Below are 23,337 nucleotides of genomic sequence, written 5' to 3' on the forward strand. Positions count from 1 at the left end.
AGCCACCCTAAGCCATACATATTCAGCCAAACTCCTCTTCATGTGAGACATGAACACAGGTTGAAAATGCTTAAATTAGTGAAATACTGGTTGAATAAGAAGACACATTTCTAAACGTATCTCTCCATACCAAACTCTGCCTGTGAGCTATGTATGCATATGTCTAGTCCTGTTGTTTATAACTCACTCTTTTTTTCCATGCAGGCTACTTACATTGGAAAATATTTGTGCTCTCATCTTGGAAAATAACATGTCACTGCTGATTAATTAATAATGACAAAATCAAATGTGACTTTTTAGTCTAATTTTGTAGGATTCTGACTGATCATTCTTTTGCCAACTATTCCTGGTGGTTATTTATCTCCACAGCATAGTGAGTGATACATTAATTCAAGACACTGTAACATAAATATCTCCAAATTTTCCCATTTCAGTTTTTTCCCTTTAATTATCAAGTTTAGATATAGCTAGAACTTCTATCCTAGGTTCAGTAAACAATCCAGCATATTCCCCTTGATTTAAGATGATTCCTGAGGGATATTTTTTTCCTTGACATCTCTTACTTTAAACCCCTTGCTCTGCCTGAGGGATTTTAAGTAGCAGATTTTTTAAAAGGTTTCATAATCCTTCTTCACCACATATTATTTTCCAATGCAGTTTTTGTGTTTCTTCAATCAGTGATTGTCTCCCATTCAGTCACACTTCTGGTTATGTCACTCATTACTCACTCATTTTTACTGATTAATTTCACAAGTAATTATTGAAACTTGATTATGTTAGCCACTATGCAAAGCACTTGGAATACAGAGGTGAGACAGAAAGCAAAGTCTCCTTTAATCATGAAATTAAAATCTAGCTCTCTAAGATAAACAATGTAGGTGGAGGTTTGCCAGAATCAAACTTTGGCTTTCTTAAATATATTTGAATATTGTATAACATAGCTTGGTGGTAATGTGGCTATGGAAACTTAATTATTCTGACATCTTGCCATAAAAAGGTAATTATCTTGACTAATTTGAGCTCATGACTCTAACACAAACAATTGGATCTATCAGTTCAGGGCAATAATTTTAAATGTATTAAATAATACTCATGAGAAAAAAAAAAAGACATGTTAGCTATTAATCCAGAGATCCACATGAGCTTGGGAAATACATTGCCATATATTTTAATTTTATTTCTAAATAAACATTGAATCAGTGGTCTTGCCATGTGTTGGACATGCCTGCTTATTTCTTTAGGGAAATAGTCATCTCTTCAATGGAGTTTTTGTATTCAACTTCTAAGTTAAAGATTTATTCCTTCTCAGTCTACATCTAGAATTTATTCATCTATCAAGCTGTTAGTGAGAGTGTACACAGGGGATAATGACATAAATTATCACTTATATATTGTCTTTTTGTCACCTCGAGGCATACATATATATACATAGAGAGATATATATCACATATACAACTTGATTTATATGATCATCACCATAAAAGAAGTGGATTTAACCACATTTAAAACTCTGAAAGGAAGTTTGTTTTATTTCACCACTTTGAACATAAATTTTATAACACACACATCTCTAGTCTTATTTTTTAGCAATTAAATATTCACAAGTAACACAGTAAGTTAAAGCTGGATTACTACACTCAAATTTTAGTAACCAATCATTAATTCACTGTGATGTTTATTTCCATTTTGCCTTTTATCAATTGTCGTGTTTACTTGGTAAGTATTATTTAAGGTTCATATGAAAAGAATCTGAATATTTTATTTGTTTCAACCGAAACACAACCAGATGTGCAGGCGTAGAGATAACAAGGGACATAAAAAATTTCATAGAATGTAGCAGATGGCTGTTTGAACCATCTCGATTTTATGCTCTGAGAAACACATAAGATGAGAAATCTACTAAACCAAGCGGAAGGTCTAAAAACATAAACAATGGTGAATGTTTGCAGAAAATGTTATTTACTAGTGTTTTGTATTTATTTAAACTATCTAATTCTTTCTCAAAACTACCTAGGTTGGTCATAGCTAACTCCATAAAGGTTTTAAAATGGCAATTATTCTCCATCTAAAATTTAATGAATATTTTAATGGTAATTATTTAGAGTTTATATTTGGTAGTGCTTTAAGACTCAAATTGGATGTCAATTAACATTTCATTTGACTCTATGATTCCTGTGGAATAAGTACAAAAGAGCATTCGTGATTATTATAAAGGAATTTAGTTTAAAAGTCATTTTTACTGACTATTTAAGACAAGATATAGGAGTACCCAGTAAATTTGATACTTACCATTAAAATACACATAGTAATACACATAAAGAAATAAATAATCCCCAATACTTTTTAGTAATAAAGATAGAAAATCATGTGATAAAAATATCTATTTATCCTATAATTTGAAATATATTTATTCCACACATGGTGTGTGCCAGACATTGTGCTAAGTCCTTGAGGTAAAATGATGTAGAAAAGAAAATGGACCTCTGCTCTAATACTTTTATGGATTACTGTGGGGAGAAAAGCATCAATCGTATAATTGCACTTATGAATAGTTAAGTATATACTAAAGTAAGTGCTTTGTATGAAAGCACTTACATGTATGTGCTTTACCTAGATTTTGGAATTTAGAAAAGGCTTCTTTAAAGTATGCGATGCTTATGTTGATATGTTATAGATGTGTGGGGATTAATTAGCAGGCACACAAACCCTACTGTGAAGGCCAGGCGATTTGAAGAGCCAGGGTGACATCTAACCACAAGGGGAAGAATTGTATAAGATTAGCTAAAAGAGTAAAACAGTCCAGAGAATGCAGCTGAAAAGATTAAAAGTAATGTGTAGCCACTGGAGGATTTTAAAAAGAATGGTAGTGGAGTAGGGTATGCTTTGAATTAATTTTTCTGTTTTTAAGTTTCATTGTGATATAATTCATATACAATAAAATGAACCCTTTTCAGGTATAGAGATCTATGAATTTTGATCACTGCCTACAGTCATGTAAAAAGTTGTCCAGTATGCTTGCTGGAAATCCCAGTCTCTTCTCTTCTCTAGCATATGGATTTCTAGTCTGAAAAACTACTCAGATCTGGAAACTGGGCAAAGGATATGACTTTTTAACTGGGGACAATTGCCCTTAGTCTCCTAGTCATTTATCCTTGATTTTCTCTGATGGTAGAAGCTAAGTAGTACCCTTATTGGCTGTCCTGTGTGATACCACTGTGTTATTAACAATCACTGTGGGTCAGTTTTCCTTGGATGTCATTCTGATCCTGTGACTCATGAATATTGTGTCCACTTTGTTCTTGGCAGTTGAGTGCCACCACCTGTTATCTGTTGTTCTCTGTTTTTCAGGGTCCTATCATCTCTACTGTTACTCTTACTTGCAGTAAGCTTAGTCATGTAACAGCTTCTCTTTCCTTCAGCTCTGAACTCAAAACAGCATTTCATCACTGACTGTTTTAGTAAATGTTGATACTTCTCTCACCAGCCCATTCTTTATGGCCATGGTAAATAATGTAATCTCTAAGTCTTACTGTGGAACATAATCTATTGGGTCTTTTGGCCTTATATTGTGTACATATTCCAGCACGCCTACTTCCATGCACCTTTGACCTCTTCCTCCACTGTCTGCCTCAGCAGTGCTGGCATTTCAGCTTTGCTCAACAGTGTCGTTTCTCTTTTCAGGTTTTAGGAGCCACTTTGGTAGCTAGTTTGGAACTTCTTCTGAGATCCTTACCATAGTGTTAAAATGTATCTCAGCTGAGTGCTCCCAAATCAATAAACTCTTCCCTAGCCAAACTTAGGTTCTGTCCTTTTTTCAAGAATATTTGGAATCTCTTCACACATATACTTTCCCAGTTCCTTAGACTATATTCTGGCCAAGTCTTCAGCTCTTTTGCGGTGTGATCTCTTTTCCCTCCTTATCAAGTTCAGCATGATATTGGCTGAGTTATGCTGTGAATTAAATAACCTGTTTACAGGCTAGTGTCTGGGAGGGGAGTGATGGACATATCCTGAGAAGTGCACATGTTACCATGCAGGTGAGAGGACTCTGCACTGTCTTCAAGAAAATTAGGAGTGCTAGCTCCTAATAAGTGGGCTACTGCAGCAGAGTCAAAGGGTTAAAAGTGATCTGAGAGAGTTACAAAGTTTAACAGATGTCCCATCCCAACTGTCAGCATCCCATTTTTCCCCCAAAACTGAGCTTTCACCCAAAGAGAGAAACTACTTCATCTGCATGTTTAACCTTCTATCGTATTCTACCACCCTATTAAGTCCTGGGACTAGTCCTCAGCTCTCCCCTCCCATTATAAGAGGTAAGAGCCTCTTTTAAATTGCTAGGAAGGTCCTCTGGCCTTTACACTTGGCTTTCAGTAGTCTGTGAGTTGCCTGTAGCTTTTTATTATTTTTTCTAGAGTATTAAAACTTAGTAATATCAATCCAAAATCATTGTATAATTATTACTCGCCCTATATTTTCAAACAATCAATAAGTCACACCAACTAGTACATTCTTTACTATCGAGTATGCCATCCTGATTTACCACCAGTGGTTTTTAACAATTGAACTGCTTTTTTGTTCTAGGGGCTTCCTGTGCTCCATCTACAGCCATGGATGTAATCCTCACCGCCAGGTTGACAGCAAGTAATCCACCTCCAAAACATCATCATAACCTGCTTTCTCTGAACACCCCCAGTATCACTGGTGGTCATAGACTGATTTCTCAAGAAGGAGATGCTGAGATGGTCATTTGTATACAGTATTTGTTAGGGATCCACATATGTAAAATGGAGGCGGAAAAGCAGGATTGGGAATTGTGAAAAAGCTGTTCGCCATGCAGGCTCAGAAAAATATTGCTCAAAACAATAGGGAAGTCTGGAGCACGTATGGCCCATCAGAGTTGTCCTACTTTGGGCCAAAATTTCTGGGCCGTTATTCTTCCTCCATCAATCATTGATCATATGCTGCCCCAGGAAGAGTGTTCTCTTAGGCAGGGCAGCTCTCTGCAGCTGAATCAAGCCTGAAGATACTGATAGCAGGCTTTATACTGGCATGTGGGGCAACAAGTTACTGCTTGAAGGCTGATAGGTGCATCTTTGTGTCCACTACACAGATTAGTCACTACAAAATACAGATTCTGTAACCTCGAAGTCCCATTAATATACCTAAATTGAGCCACAGAAATAAACAGGAAAGAAAAATAAGTGCATGAGAAGAAATTAGGGCACACTGAAAATGTAAGTGGAGTGTAACCAGAGTCCAGAAAGAAAAGGAGACATTAGGGTAATACCAATGTTTGAAGTTATAATGTTTGAGACCTTTCAAAGCATAAAAAGACACCAAATCACAAATTCAGTAAGCTCAGCAAACCCCGTGCAGAATAAATACAAAGAAAATCACATCTAGGTATATCCTGGTGCAACTATTGAAGAAAAAGGGCAAAGAAGAAATCTTAAAAGTAGCGAGAGAAAAAAGAATATATTCTGGGAGCAGAAATAAGAAGAGTAAGGGATGACTTTTCACCAGAAACTATGAAAGCCAGAAAACATGGACTGCATTATTAAATTGCTGAAAGAATATAACTGCCAACCTAGAAGTTTATAACCAGTAAAGATATACTTTATAGTGAAAGTGAAACAAAGACATTTTCAAATAAATTAAAGCTGAGAGTGTTTGTGGTAAACAGGACTTGTATTACAGGGAAAAATTTCCTCCAGATGAATTTCAAATCTAAATTTGAATAGAGGAACAGGAAAACCTTAGAAGAAACTTATAAGGACAAACTATTACCATGAACAACACAAGATTTCTTTTAAAAATTACAAATTAGACTACATTTATAGTAAGAACTTACATTTATGAAAAAAACCCCACAAAGACAGTGAAAAAGCAAGCTACAAAGTAGAAGAAGATATATGTACTAATACATCTGATGAAGGACACATATCCAGCATTTTTATAAAATAGCTACCAATCAGTATCAAAGAGACTGAAAAATCTAATTGAAAAAGCAAAAGTCTTAATCGGGCATCTCTTTAAACAAGGATATCCAAAATGAACAGTAAATATATTAAAAAGTGCTCAACTTTTTTGGGTACAGCGAAATGCAAATTAAAACACAAGGCGATACCAAGTGTTAGCAAAATGCAGAGCAATTGAAACTATCATTCACTACTGGTGGGAATTTAAACCATTATTACTCCTTGGGATACCTGTATCTGTCAGTGTCTATTGAAGCTGAACATATGCATACCCTATGAACTTGGAATTACACTCCAAGGACTATATTCAACAAAATGCATACATCTGATCTCCAAATTAATGTCCATGAATTTTCATAACAGTGCTCCTTGTAATAGTAAAAAATGGATAAATAGCCATCAAAGCTAGAACAGATAAATGACGGCATTTTCACACAATATCATACTATAATGGAATTAGAATGAATGAACCAATGTTATATGCAAGAGTATGACTGATTTTAACGAACGGCATTTTAAACAAAACTAGCCAGACACACAAAAACGTACATTTCTTATATGCTGTGTTTTTTCGTTTTTTTGTTTTTTGCTCAGGGTTGTGGGGTTGTGAGCACATAGCATGCTCCATTTGTGAAATTAATTATGCTGACATGTATGATTTTTGCACTTTTCAGCAATATATTATGTTCCAATAAAAATTCAAAGAGAGAAAAGAATCTAGAATGACTGTGAATATGTAAGAAGGATTAAATATAGATTCTTGAACTAGAAGATAAAAAGAAGCATTTAAAAGTATATATGCACTCACAAGAAAAAAAGATAAATAGAAAAATATAGTAAATGTTTTATGTGAATTAAACATTATAGGTGATTCTTAAATTATTTTGCTTAGGTTTTTAAATTAAAATTTCCCAGTTCTTTAACATAAAAAACTTTTCTTCTTTAACAAAAAACAGAATTATTTTAATATTTCAGTTGAACAATAGTAATTGTTGGAGGAGGAAGAAAAATAATCTCTGGTGACAAATCATGGCTACTTTACTCCAAAATTCTTATTTCACGTAAAAGAACTCACTGTCATTTTCGATTGTGTTGTAATTATTCAATTACGTACAGTTGTTGGTTGAAAGTCGTAACAAAAGTTCCATATGTATCATATATGAAACTTGTCATCGCAGCCACTGATTTATAACTTAACGATGTCTGTATCTTTAAAATTGGCCTTGGTCTTTCTATCAGCTCAGATTGTTTACCTGATAGATCAAGACCACTCTGTCATCACTAATTCCCTGTTAGACTGCTTTTACTAGCTATGCCTGAAGTTATGCCTTATTGCCTTGAGTTCCACATCAGGATTCTCAGTGTTTCATCCTCCCTCTATCATGGCCATTGCCTCCACTTTAGTTGCTATACTATGACTGTTCTGTAATCTTACTATATTTCTTCTAAGTTACTTGTGTAGATCACATAAATTACACACACACACACCCCTAAAAGCAAAAGTGGAAAGTAAAATAAATAAAGTCAGACTAAATCTTGGTATCAGTTTTAACCTTTTGAAGTTGATAGCCAGAACGCCTGGATTTGCATCCCAACTCTGACACTTGTTAGCTGTGTGACCTTAGGCAAGCCATATAACTTATCTGTTTCTCATATTCTTTGTCTGAAAAAGGAAATAGATGGTAACTATGAAATTGGGTTCTTATGAGGAATATCAGATTTAATTTTTGTAAAGCAATTGGAACAGGGTCTATGATGTTTGTTTTCATGTTATTATTTGTACAATTTTTGTTGTTGTTTTTTCTCCCATCTTGTTTATATTCAATTTTTAATAGTTGAGAATACACAAAATATTTTATTTTGTATCCTTCCTTTTAACCTAGCATTTATTTCAGAAGCTTTCTCAAGTCAGTAAAATAGCTTTTTATTTATTACAAATTGTGATTTTTTGAGGTGTCATAGCTACCTTCAATTTTTTCTTTGGTTAGATATTGAGGTCTTTATTTTTTTTCAAAATTAAATAATGCTACAATTATCATGTTTATGCCTAAAATGTTTATCTGTATTTCATAGTATTTTTTAAGGTACATTGAAATAAATAGATTACTAGGTTAAAAGATAGTACATTTAAAATCTTTATGCAGTACTTGATACAGAAAAGTATATTTAATGGATGTGAAGCTTATAGCAAACAGTGCTGTCTAATATAACTTTCTGCAGTGACAGAAAGTTATAGTGTTCTACAATCAGCTCTATCCAATATAATGACCACTAGACACATGTAGCTATTAAACATTTAAATGTGGCTAGTATAGCCGAAAAACTGAATTTAAACAGCTTGGTGCAGGTAGTGGCTATGCAACACAAGTTTCCATACTTGTGTAACTTCTACCCAAATTGCTCATTTCATTAAAGAAAACTCCCTGCTGCTCTCTGACAATACTCTTTTGACACCTGACAACACTGTCTTAATAACCTTAATTTTTATTTTTCCTGTATTTTAAAAATAGCTTAGCACATTTTTATGAATGCCTAACAATATGATGCTTAGTTTTGCTTGGTTTTGATCTTTGTAGAAACAATCATCTTTATCCACCCTTATTTTTGTTTTTTTGTTCGTTTATACATTTCTTAGATTTACCTATGCTGCCTTATGTGGCAGTAGTTTATTAATTCTCAGAGTTCACAGTATTCCACTTTGTGACTTACCATAATTTATTTGTCTGTTATAAAGGGCACTTAGTCTGTTTCATGGTTTTTTACTGTTACACCATGAGTTATTATGTGCATTTCCTCTAGTGCACATTTTTCAAGAGTTGTAGCAATATATACAACTGAGAATAAAACTGTTGAGTCATAATATATTCATATGTTCAACTTCACTGTATCATTTTAAATTGTATTTCAAAATGATTGTACAAATTAATATTTCCACCAGAACTTATCTGAGTTCTTTAGGTTCCATACTCTTATCAACACTTTGTAGTAGATGCATTTTTTTATTTCAAATAAGAATAGTAAAGTAGTTACTAATTGTGGTCTTAACTGCATATTTCTGATTATTAATGAGGTTGGACATCTTTTCATGTTATTAGTCATTAATGTTTTATTTTTGAGAAAAGTCTGTTTGTGTCTTTTGTTCATTTTTTATTGGTTTGATAGTTTTATATATACTTGGGAATCTTTATATATTTTTAGATCAATACAATTTGATTATATGCATTGTAAATAATTTTCTTAATTTGCAGCTTGTATGTCAAATATTTTATAATACCATTTTACAAGTTCAAATTCTTCATTGATAAACGACATTTATCAGTCTTTCCTTTGATGGTGATTACTTCTTGGGTGTTGTTTAAGAAATCCTTTCGTATCCGTAGATCATAAAACTATAACTCTCTAATTTGTCTAAATGTTTTTACATTTTTCATTTCACAGTTAAATCTTTAGTTAATTTTAAATTGATTGCTCTGTAAGTGCTGTGGTAAGAATCTGATTTTAAGTATCCCAGATAACCCAGCTATCCCAGAACTATTCCCTTCTTTTTCCAGTGTCTGCAATGCTACTTCTGTTTTAAAAAATTTTTCATATATAAATGAATCTGTTTCTGGCTCTCTATTCTATGCCATGGGTTAATTTTTTCTGTTTCCATGCAACTATTAAAATTTAAATTATAGTAACTTTAGAATAAGCCTTGATAGCTGCTAAGGAAAAACCATCACATTACATTTCTTTTCTGGCAGCTTCTTGCCTTTGTTCTACCACATAAATTTTATAATCATATATCAAATTACTTAACAATTACAACTGAAATTTTGATGTGATAATGTGTTTTGTATGCTTCCTTTTTCAACATTAAAAATAGTGAGTAGAAAACCCCAAAGCCATTCATGATCAGATACAATTAGAAAAGGAGTTCAAGGATTTGTCTAGGAATCACATATTTCCTCTTCTGTTGCCCCACTGTTAATTCCTTCACTAAAAAAAATCATGGACTCTTGAATGTCCATATAAAAATGTACAATCTCTAAATTAGTTTCTAGTTAATTGTTCTTATTAATTGTTCCTAATTAGGAACTCAGAAGGAAGGGCTGCTTTACTAAGAAACCATTTCCCCAAAATTGTAATCCCACAGTGGCTCCTGCAATTGTCTGTTAAATACAAAGACCACTGGCATATAAAATATAAAATATTCCTTGCTAAAATCTTTTGGAAAGCTACCTTCTGAACCTGTGAAAGTTCACTTCTTAGGGACATCACTATGTTTCTGCCATGTTTTCTATAACAATAATAATATCAGAGAACATAACTGAACACATACAAAATACTAAGGACATTATCTTTTAAAAATTTCAATTTAATCCACTACTCTATAATCATAACCGATTGTTAGATGACTCAGAAATTCAGATGCATAAGTTATATTTCCCTTAGTCACATGGCTAATAAGTGGGGAAACTTGCATTTAAACTCAAATCTATCTGAGCAGAAGGTAAAAATGTGGTTGCATTAAGAGCTTTAAAAAAAAGTATGCTGATATGGCAACTCAACATTGTTCTGTGTGGTAGGCTGAATAATAGCTCCTCAAAGATATCCAAGTCCTAATCCTCGGAACCTGTGATATGATTAATTTAAAGATCTTGAGACAGAGAGATTATCCTGTGTTATCTGTATGGGCTTGGTATTATCATAAGGGCCCTTATATAAGAGAAACAGGAATTTAGAGTGGTAGTAGCAGACGTCATGTTGGAGCTAGGATTAGAGTGACACAAGGGTTTACAAGCTGAGGAATGTGGCTTCTAGGAGCATCTAGAAATTGGCCTCCAGAGGCTTCTAGAACAACCTCTAGAAGTTGAAAAGGACTAGTAAACAGATTCTCACTTAAAGCCTCCAGCCAGAACCAGTCATGCTGACACCTTGACTTTAGTCCAATGAGACTAATTTTGGACTTCAGACCTCCACAACTGCAACATAATAAATGCGTTGTTTCTTAAGCCATTAAATGTATGGTAATTGGTTACATTAACAATAACAAACTTACCCAGTTCACTTTACTTAAATAAACACACGAAGAATACTGCTTCAGAGTCTAGCTCTAGATCAGGCAAAAACACATTTTTGTTAACTGAACTAACATGTTAGAGCAGGGGTCCCCAACCTCGGGGCCGCGGATGGGTAGCGGTCCATGGCCTGTTAGGAAGTGGGCCGCACAGCAGGAGGTGAGCAGCGGGAGAGCGAGGGAAGCTTCATCTGCCGCTCCCTATTGCTCACATTACCGCCTGAACCATCCCCCACTCCGTCCGTGGAAAAATTGTCTTCCACAAAACCAGTCCCTGGTGCCAAAAAGGTTGGGACTGCTGTGTTAGAGGGTTTACTAACAAACATCTGCTGCTAAGAAAATGTCTCCTTTGGAAAATTTGTACAGTGGGCCTTAAATATCATCAAGTTATTCCAGACAGAGTCTCTTTTCCTCTGTTGGTTCCCATTTCAAAAAATTGTTTTTTGGTTTTGGGTTTTTTTGCCTTCACAGCCTGTTGAGCTTTGTCATGCTGGAGACTTCCCACAGCTTTTCTGCCACTGCAACGAAATGATAGGAATATGAGAACCAGTGGGAGACAAGCCTTTAAAAAAACACTTAAACCCTTACATGGAAAAGAGCTGACACCCCACAAATCTGAACATAAACACAGATCTATCAGCCTTGATCACTAGGAAGCCAGTCAACTTAAGTCTGGATTACACACTCTCTATCATCAGTCCATCCACAATAAAAACAGTTCATGGATATTCTGCAGAGGCTAAATATTTCTGGGTCTTTTCTGTTATTTTATGAAATCAATGCCTAATTGAAAACTGAATTATGAAAGATATGTCAGGTGAAGTAAGAGATGCAAGATGTTGTAGGCTTATACATATATCAATAAAATGAGAGGGACTTCCCCAGTGGCGCAGTGGTTAAGAATCCGCCTGCCAATGCAGGGGACATGGGTTCAATTCCTGGTCCAGGAAGATCCCACATGGTGCGGAGCAACTAAGCCAATGTGCCACAACTACTGAGCCTGCACTCTAGAGCCTGCGAGTCACAACTGCTGAAGCCCATGCACCCTAGAGCCCACACACTGCAACTACTGAGCCCACGTGCCGCAACTACTGAAGCCTGCGCACCTAGAGCCTGTGCTCTGCAACAAGTGAAGCCACCACAATGAGAAGCCTGCGCACCGCAATGAAGAGTAGCCCACACTCCCTGCAACTAGGGAAAGCCCGCAAACAGCAATGAAAACCCAATGCAGCCAAAAAATATTAAAAAAGTAAAATAAAATGCAGAAACTTTGATGATTTTAGTATTACATTGAATTTTTTTAAACATTGAGCTTGCTCTGAAACCTACTGATTGCCCAGTTATTTATAAATTCTACCAGATCTATTTAAATAATCAAAGGAATTATAATTAAATGCAATATTTATTGGAAAATTTGAAAGAAGGGTATTGGTATTATCATATATAATTCAGATATGCATAGATTTGTAAAATTCTCTTATGTTTTTTATATATAACCCACCACTTTTGCTCAGAGTTGGAGAAAGAGCATCTCTTTGATGGGGAGGAAAAGAAACTAAAGCTAAAATTACTACATTAGTTATTTTCATTTATTTTATTTTAGGTAAAGTATCCATTTCAAAATGCAACTTCCCTACTCACGTGTGGTTTTTCTCCCCCTCATTTCAAGGGCTTGCCCTTTCCAATTCCTTTTTCAAACTGTCTTCTAAGTATCAAGAAAAACTTCATCGTCTTCTTCATTTTCATCATCTTCACCATGGAAGGCAGAGGGGACTCTGCTCATTAGACTGTTTCTTGAGTCTCCATCAGCCTTTGCGTTTTATCTCACATTAATACTCCTCTCATTATATCTTTGCCATCAGGAAACATTCCACCCTTAATCTGTTCTATACCATCAACTACAGGAATATATGAAGCTGCTCTCAGATACCTGTGACCCTGTGTCATGCCAAATGTGGGCCTTCAGTGAGAGACAAACTATTCTTGAACCAACACTGTAGGAAAGAGACAACTGTTACTGTATTCTCATATAATTCTTCCAGCTCCACCCTAAACATGATTTTGACCCAGGATAGTACAGGTTTACTCTACCTTATCCAAAACTTTTGGAGGAAAAATATGTTTTAGAATTCAGAATTTGGTGGATAATAAAAAGCATCCTTTAAATCAGTACATTGGTATATTTCTGCAATAAAATGTATAAATATTCAGGCCAAGGTTTTTAGGGCTCTTTCAATGTTGAAAACATAGATAAGAGACTGAAGACCTGTAGTATCTGAGACTTTGCCCTTTAGCTAGTCCTCACAAAAACTTCTACTCTCAGCACCTTACTTATATCATATTGCTCTATAATTAATTAGCCCTATATCAGTCCTCCAAACTCTTGCTGAATTTTGCTCAATGATGCCTAGTATTTACAAATCAAAATACTTTCTTTCAAGTTTCCTGTTTTGTTTTATTTGTTTGGTTTTTTACTTTGGCCTAATTCTCAAAGTTAAAAAAAAATAAATCAATTGTATGACTATATACAACATTTTGATAGTCACTCTTTCCTCTGGTGATAGGATTGTACATTTTCACCCTATTGAATTAAAAGACAGTCATGTGACATTCTTTGGCCAATTAAATGTAAGCAGAGGTCACAAAGGCTCACTTTTGGATAGAAATTTATAAAGCCAGCTCATGATACACTGTATTCTCTTTCCCTTTCCTCTGTGATTATGGAAGCATGTGTCAAAATAGAGCTTCAGTGAAACTGGATACATAAGGAACTATTCGAACACAGCCCCTCTTTGACACATAAGGAGTCTCTAGGATATTTAGGTTGCATCTTACTGAAAAATATTCTAGCCTAGACTAACTGTTGCAAAAGTTTTATAAAAATAATCTAATAAGGACATTCCAAACATACATAAAGTACAGTAAATTGCATAGATTGAACATGGGCATCTGTCACTGAGATTAAACACATAATACCAATTCAAAAATTTTACACCAGATCTTTTAAAACATAAATAAAAATTTACAGATATAGCTACCTCCCATCCTTCTCATTTCATAGATATAGTTGCTATTTATAAATGGGGTATCCTTTCCCTGTTCATTGTATTATATTTACTACTTATGAACATTAGAAGAATAAGGTCTATAGGTCTATATCACCTCTGATGTTTAATTGCCAGCAAGCCTCAGCCATTCCCAAATCCTGCATTTTCCAATGAAGATATGGAGCCCAGTTTAACAGTGCTTTTCCTACTCTTGATCCCAACCTCTGGTGGACAGCCCAAGACAAGGTTTTCAACAATGTCTCGTAGACCCACTCACCAGGACATCCTCCATTCTCTTTACAATCTCACTTAGAAGGTCTCCCAGGGTTCATATTCTGGTTGAGAGATCTCTGGTACCACATACAAAATTCATAAATCCTTCCCAATACTCTGCCAAGGCAGTTCCATCATTCTCACCTCATTAACTCAGGGCAAATTTTGTATCCTGTATCAATAATCCCTTCTAGCAGTGTATCAAGAGAAGTTCCAGATATGCTTGGCAGGAAGTTAATCTCTAATACGTGGTAGAGTTCTTCCATTACAATAAATTATCCACCCAGCTTTATATTCTGTACTCCTACTCTAGTTCAGAAACTTTATGATCCACCACTATATGTGTTCCTTCAGTTCCTGCCCAAATATATACATATATATTTGATCTTGCAATTATTTCAGAGTAAATACTATTTTCTCTTGGAACACAGGCTGAATTCTTCTCTTGTTAATTGTCTCAAAGCCCTAAGGAGAGAAAGCAGGAAAAATTCAGAGGAGGGCCAGCATCATCTTGCAAAGCTTCTGCCTCAGGTGATATCTTTGCTGGGTCCCCACACAAGTTGAGGTTTTCATCATATAACAAGGATGAGAGCTCTTCTTTTTGTCAATATTGCTCAAAGGAAACTGTGCTTTCAAGATTTCCCCATCCCAAAGCTCAGATTTTCACTTTTTTCCTATCAAGACTTAGACTTTTGCATAGGGAACCTATTGATGTTGCAGAATAAGTCTCCTTTGTAGCCCTGCCACATTTAGAATAAAATTGTAGGACTAATTTTCAGCACAAATTGTACTATAGCTGCAAGACATGAGGGTATCTTCAAAGTTACCCTGGAGGTCTTCTGAGTGATTTCAGCTAATACTTAATTGACCTGAGCCCGTCATTTCATTTTTCCAAGACTTCTAAAGTAGTTAACCAGGGGGAATTCCCTGAAGGTCCAGTGGTTAGGACTCCACACTTCCACTGCCGGGGGCCTGGGTTCCATCCCTGGTTGGGGAACTAAGATCCCACAAGCTATGCAGCCAAAAAATACCCCATAAAGTTGTTAACCAAAACCAGCTAATTTCACACATCTTTAAATAGTATCCAAGTGCTTTTGTTGCCTTAGAGTCCAAAGTCTTCTCAGCTTTATCCTCCACATGTACCAATTTCATATCAATACCTGTGTGAGTTTTAGTAACTGTGATGCTACTATATGCAGGTATTATCACCACTTCACTTAGTACCAGAAATGGGGCCCTAGTTTCTATCTGCCCATTAAGTATTTTATTTCTAGAGTCCTATCCTTGGGATCTGTTTCCAGGGCTACTTCCAATGCCAACAATTGTAGCTTGAGTTCTCTGTACTACCTCACACCTGATGTTGCAAAAGCAACTGGAGGAGGTAGAGCATTACTGAGGTCACTAGGGAGGGCATCTGGTGCTCTGTTCCTCCCTGGGCCTGTAGAGGAGCCTAGCGAGTGACTCAGAATTGCTCAACAGTGAGTTGCCTTGGGGGAACATTTAGCCTTTGGCTCCTGTGCCCATCCCCACATTGGTTGAACATGGCCTGTGGGGCATGGTGACCATGAGTTAGTGGGTTATCAATGGTTAGGCATGCATACCTATGATATAAGAAAGCCAGCTTTATCTTGAGGCCTCAAGATATTGAGCAATTTTGAGGGTCACTCTCTAGGCTCCTGCATCAGGTTCGTTGAAGCCTGAAGAAAATGATCAGCCTCTGATCAAAAATGACCATAGATGATGCCAAGCGAATGAGAAGTAGAACACAAGATATGTCATACAAAGAAACTTGCCTTGCAATATGCATGTTTTGCATAGTTTTTAAAAAGCATGTATTCAAAGTGGAGCCTATTTAAATATGTATGTAAATAAATAGGCAACTAGATAAATAAGCAATTAAATAAATACAATTTTTGGAAAATCCATATGTAGACATTTCTTACTGAATGGAATTGGGAGTATCACTCTGACTATCTTTATCTTTACTAATTGATTTTTCTGAATTTTTGGCCAGTGTTAGACCTAAAGTCTGTACAAACAGATTACTCAGTGTTTTAGTAAGATGCTGTGTAGTTTAGACAGCTTTAAAGGAAAAATAACACTCAAGGCTCTTTCTTTTCCCACTTAATCTTGGTTAGATAGCTTGGTTCACTCCTTAGCACACTGTTGCTTCGATTAGTTGCTAGGTGATAGATACCACCCTACAGTACCTGGCTATCTCTGCTGTTGCAGGCAGCAGGATGCCTCGGACCAGGGCCACACTGAGCTCTAAAATGTTTAGTGATATATCAGTAAATAATCCCTTGGCCATATGCATTACCTTGCAAATTCTATTCATTTTTACTTAATCTAAATAAAGTTCAGAGGTTTCATTACCTTTGGAAACAGGAAAAAGAAAGAGGAGTTTTGAAAAAGCAGTATACGAATGAAAAATAACTAAGTAGATAATATTTTAAAGTAGACAACTCATTTTCCATCCATAATTTGCAATAGAAATCAGAATACAGGATTGTTAAAAAGAATCTCAATCTTGTACTTTCTCTTTCTGAGTATATGTGCCATGCATAGTCATTCATAAAAATGATTCCTAAGTCAGGGTATGCTAATTCATGTTCAGCTAAATAAGGGGAAAAAAAGAAAGAAAGAGGAAGGGAGAGAGAGAGAGAGAAAGGAAAAAAGGAAGGAAGGAGAGATTTTCATAGGATCTCATTTCTTATTATGAGTAAATTTGGTTTTGCTTATAGTCGGCATTTTTTCTAGTATTTAATTTTATTATTTTCCCAGCAAAATTTAAAGTTAAATTGTATTGTATGGTGCAAAAAGTAGTTACCTCTGGATAATTTTCAGATATTTTTATTTTAAATTTTAAAAAATTAATGTAATTTAATATTTCAGAATCATTTTATGACCATGCATTTGTACTACTTTTATAATTTCGAACGTTAGCATAATTTTTAATAAAAACTCTAATTATATGGGTAATTTAACAAAATAAACACTTAGATCTTAAGACTTTATACATTATATATCCTTTGCATTTGGATACTCATAGGACTAAGTATCTGGCTTTAACCTATATATTCTTATTTCACTTTGTTGCAATAGTACATATAATATTTAATATTATTTGTATTTCTTCCCTTTTGTATTATTTAATTTTCCATGTCATAGTTAGGGACACTATGTAAAATAGCAAATAAACATAAATGTGGTTTAAAGATACACAGAAGAAATCATTTTTAAAAATGGACGCTATGGACTAAATGAAACAAAAATGATATCGTTAAATAGCCTTCTTTATTATCTTACAGTTTTCATGGGTCAAGAAACTAGGAGCTGCTTGCTTCATGTATGTAACTCAAGGTTACAGTAAGCTGTGAGCCGAGGCTGTGGTGGGAAATGGAGGGACTGCTTCCAAGCTCACCTTCATTACTGTGAGCAGATTCAGTTCCTCACTGTACAGAGGTCTTTGTTACTTGCTACACAGGCCTCTCCTAAAGCAGCTCAAAACTCAATCCAAAGCTTTCATCAGATCGAGTGAGTGAAAGAGTGGGAGACGGCACCCAAGACAGAAGCCAGAGTTTGTGATCTAATCTGGGAAATAACATCCTATCATTTTTAGTGTATTCTATATCTAAAAGGGTATGAATAGCAGGAGGCAAGGAAAGGAAGTATTTGGGGCCAGCTTAGAGATTGCCTACATCAGAATTTAATCTCCCTGTTTATTAACTATTATCCTTATTTTCAGCCTATGCATATGTTTTTCCATCTATTTGTATGCATTTCTATGAAAAAAAAGTACAAGTTAATTTCTCCTCCTATATGGTCATAAAATCGCCAAGAAAAGACAAAACCATGCCCAGTGATGATCTGAAAAAATTCCTGGTAACCTCTTTTGCCTTTTCACAAGTTTTGAATAATTTTTCTGATAGGTTGGAAGTGACCTTCAAATGATTCAGCAAAAGCATATATACAAAAGCACTTACAAGAACACATGCATTTACACACACACACACACATACACACACATAGAGAAAAAGAGAAAGCAAATGTGACAATATATTAACAGTTGATCCTGTGTGAAGGTGAGGATCATACGGATTTTACTGTATTACTCTTTCAACTTTTCTGTAAGCTTGACAAAATGAAAAGCTGGGGAAAAAACAAAAACCCTACTTAAGGTCTAGAATAACACATGAAAGTCTGTCAAATCTAAGAACCATTTTATATAAAACTGGATACTGGGACAAGCTAGCATTTAAACTTTCATAGTTTAATTTTGATAGAAACAAGACATATAAGACAAATTTTTATCACAGATTATTTTAACAGCAATTTTGATTTACTAATTAGAGTGACTAAAATTCAGAGTTCAAAATATTTTATGTTAAATGCCTTGATAGTGTTATATATATGGGATAATGTCTGGTTTATTTTTATTTTATTATTGTAAAATAATAAATATACTAATAAAACTATTTTCTTTTAAGAAGTGATGGCCCTGAACTTGAACATTTTAGCAGTCAAGACTTTATGCACTATCTTTATCTTCATGTTCTGCTTCTCATCAAGGTCAATCACCAGTGTCATTTACTATAGCTTCCTTTTATCTCTGAAATACTGCCACTTGTCTTCCTCACTTCTACCACTCTTCCATGTAGGTCATCATCACCTATCACAAGGGTTAATGTAAGAGCGCTTAACTAGTCTTCCGGCCTGAAGATGTGCTCTCTCAAGTCCAATCTCAAGAAGAAATCCCAGTCATCTTTATAATACAAATTTAATTATGTTCAACGGTCTAATAAAACAGTTTGGATGTCTTTCCAGGGATCTTGTGATTAATTCAAAATACTTTAAAAGGCTTTCAAGGTCCTTCTTGATATAGCCTCTGATTTCCTTTGCTGTTTCACCTCTGGTTACTTCCTCCGTTACATTCTGTGGTCCTAAAATACTAAATTTCTTCAGCTTACTGAATATTATGTGTTCTTTCATCACACTGCCTTTGTATTTACTGTATGCTCTGTTTTAAACAGTCCTCCAATCATGTTCTCATGAATTTCTCATTTTTCAGGTGTCAATTTGGACATGAAGCTTTCTCAGGTCGAGATTTTTGTCTACATCCTGCATGTTACTAATGCATCCTATAGTTCCTCTAGTATAGCACTTATCATATCCTATAATTGTTTATTAATTTATGTGTTTCTCCTAGTAGATAAGGGTAAGTCTGACAGTGAGGGTAGAATCTTTTAAGTGATCATGGTGTCACCAATGCTAGCAAGAACATATTTGATAATTAATATAAAATAATAATAATGATTGAATTCAAAATTTATAGAGCAACAACTATATGCTAATCCCTGTGCAAAAGCCCATTACATGGATTGTCTTACTGCTCAAAACCAATCTTTAGAGTAGGTGGAATTATTTTAAAGATGAAAGGATGAGTGTAGAAATGTTAAATTAGTAAAGATCAAAGCTTATATTTAAACTCTAGTTTCAGAGTGCAAGATTTTTATCACTAAGCTATAGAAAATAAGAAGATTCTAGCAATATGTATGCACAAAAGAGACATATTGGAGCTGGAGAGAAATTTATTTCTAACCACTTCATATAAAAATTACTTTAAAATGTTTTATGGCACATTATCATATCTATGTTTTTTAAGAAGGCTCGTATTTTATTGGGTATCCCTAATTGTTTAAAAGTCTAGTCTCCTTCTTGTGAGGCAAAAATGCCTACCCTCAGCCCTCCTATAGTCTTTCCTCTTTCAATATTATTAGTTAGCACCTCTGAAATATACAGAATAAGTCTAATTAAAATTCCATATTAATAACTATGCACATTTTTAATGTTAGTTGTCATATTAATGTTTTGACCTCCAAAATATATTTTATTTGAATAAATTTCAAGTGTATTATTTTTATTGTTTTTTTAAATTATTTAGAATAAAAGATGTCTAAGAAACATTCCCATGCTGTGAAACACTTTTTATGTTAATCTTTTCCATACTCATTTCTTCAGAGATTTATATTTTCATTCCTATTAATATAATAGTTGATAAATAAAAAATAATACATGTAATATTTATGCAAGTCATAAAGCCCAATACTGTAATAAACACATGTGACACCATCAATCCAACTCAAGAACTAGAACCCTGTCATTAACTGTATCCCCTCAGGTACTTGTCTTCACCATCTTCCTCTTGCCTTTCACCCACCAGAGGTCACCGCTAGTCTGAATTCTATCTTCATCATTGTCTTGACTTTCATAAAATATTTTCATTTTATGTAAATGTATTTCTAAGCAAAGTATTGTTGCTATATGTCTATATTTGAGCTTTATAGAAAAGGCACTACACTAACAGAGTCTCATAGACCTATTTTTCCCCCTCTCACCATTATAGTTTAAAAAATCATCTACGTTGCTGTGTGTGGCTGTGGTTTATTCACTTTTGCTCATGTATAATATTCCTTTGAAAGAATACACCAAAATATGTATGTTCAACCTCTCTCAGGTAAGCATTTGTATAATTTCTAAGTTTTTAATATTATAAACAGAAATGCTATAAACATTTTGTACACATTGTCTGAAGCATATGAATTTTTTAAGAGCATAATTAAGTATTGGAATGCTGAGTCACAGAATATGCATATGTTTAATATTAAAATATAATAACAATATTCCCCAAAGTAAATATATATCTATATATATATATAAGTGATGTCCATTTATTTATGCCTGCCCATTTCCATTTACCTCTCTTTCTCATTATAGGCATCCACTATGATTAGTTAGCTTTGAAACTTCTCATCCACATTTTTACAATTTTACCTCATAATTAAGTAATGATAATACCTAACACAGTTGTAAGTGTATTCTTAAATCAATTTATTATTTCCATTACTGTAAAATTGTTGATTGAATTAAGGGCTATGATTTTTAAGAGCAGTGAGTACTGTATATAGACCTCGTTCATTCATTTAAACTGCCATCCAGTAAGAAAATGTACCTTTAATATTTGTAAAGGTCTTTTTTTGAAAAAAAAAATGTTTGAAGCATTATTTTAAAGGTAAATACTTAAAAGAAAAAAACTTAAACTGTAGGTTATCAGTTTTATCAGCTCTATCGGGTATTATTAAACTGATTTCCAATGTGGCAGAACCAATTTACATTTCTCCCCACCATTAATGTTATCAGACTTTATTCGTTTGCCAATCTAATCACTCACTATTGTTATACTCTTCAATTCCTTGATCATGAGTCAGATTAAACATTTTTCATCTTTTTACATGTAGATTTATGTTTCAGGAGTCTGCTCCGTAAATTCTTTTTCAGATGTTTTTTCAAGTTTTTCTCCTGGCTTATGTGGATTTTTGCTTATTTGTTTTTAGGCTTTAAATATCTAAACACTTTTTTCAATTGTGTACATCACACATACTTCTCCTTATCTGCTGTTATTCTTTTTAACTTAATTCCTTGGGAATCTTTTTCTGCCTTTTTTCTTTGTACAAAATATTATGTATAAGAAATTATACATACATTTTTATGCATATGTATGCTTTTTTCCTTTATTTGCTGTGCTTTGGGGCTTTGTTAAATAAATAACTAGATATGCTTCTTTATTTTTATTAATGGTTAAAATTTTTAATACATTTTGTTTTTATTCATAAGGAATTAATACTCATAAGAGTATGAGTAAGAATCTATTTTTACTTGTTTTCCATATAGGAAAACAATTGCCACAGAAGAACTTACTGTTTCCCATGAGTTCTTAAAACATTTTTTTTTTTTTAACATCTTTATTGGAGTATAATTGCTTTACAATGTTGTGTTAGTTTCTGCTGTAAAACAAAGTGAATCAGCTATATGTATACATATATCCCCATATCCCCTCCCTCTTGCACCTCCCTCCCACCCTCCCTATCCTACCCCTCTAGGTCTTCGCAAATCACCAAGCTGATCTCCCCATGGGATACAGTGCTTCCCACTAGATATTTATTTTACATTTCATAGTGTATATATCTCAACACTACCTCTAACTTCGCCCCAGCCTAACCTTCCCCCCTCCCCATGTTCTCAATCCATTCTCTATGTCTGCGTCTTTATTTCTGTCCTACTCCTAGGTGCATCAGAACCATTTTTTTTTTTTTTTTAGATTACATATATATGTGTTAGCATACGGTATTTGTTTTTCTCTTTCTGACTTACTTCACTCTGTAACAGACTCTAGGTCCATCCACCTCACTACAAATAACTCAATTTCATTTCTTTTTATGGCTGAGTAATATTCCATTGTATATATGTGCCACATCTTCTTTATCCATTCATCTGTCGATGGACACTGAGGTTGCTTTCATGTCCTGGCTATTGTAAATAGTGCTGCAATGCACATTGTGGTACATGTCTCGTTTTGAAGTATGGTTTTCTCAGGGTATATGCCCAGTAGTGGGATTGCTGGGTCATATGGTAGTTCTATTTTTAGTTTTTAGGGACTTCCCTGGTGACGCAGTGGTTGGGAATTTGCCTGCCAATGCAGCGGTCACGGGTTCAATCCCTGTTCCAGGAGGATCCCACATGCCGTGGAGCAACTGGGACCCGTGCACCACAGCTACTGAGCCTGCGCTCTAGAGCCCACAAGCCACAACTACTGAGCCTGCACGCCACAACTGCTGAGGCCCATGCGCCTGAAGCCCATGCTCTGCAGCAGGAGGGGCCACTGGGTAGCGGGGCCCAAACACCATAGTGAATAGTGGCCCCCCTCTCCGCAACTGGACAAAGCCCACGCGAACAGCAAAGATTCAATGCAGCCAAAAATAAATTTAAAAAAATATTTTTAGTTTTTTAAGGAACCTCCATATACTGTTCTCCATAGTGGCTGTATCAATTTACACTCCCACCAACAGTGCAATAGGGTTCCCTTTTCTCTACACACTCACCAGGATTTATTGTTTGTAGATTTTTGATGATGGCCATTCTG

The sequence above is a fragment of the Balaenoptera borealis genome, assembly GCF_965194805.1.
Source record: "Balaenoptera borealis genome assembly, chromosome: 4".
Taxonomy (NCBI): Eukaryota; Metazoa; Chordata; class Mammalia; order Artiodactyla; family Balaenopteridae; genus Balaenoptera; species Balaenoptera borealis.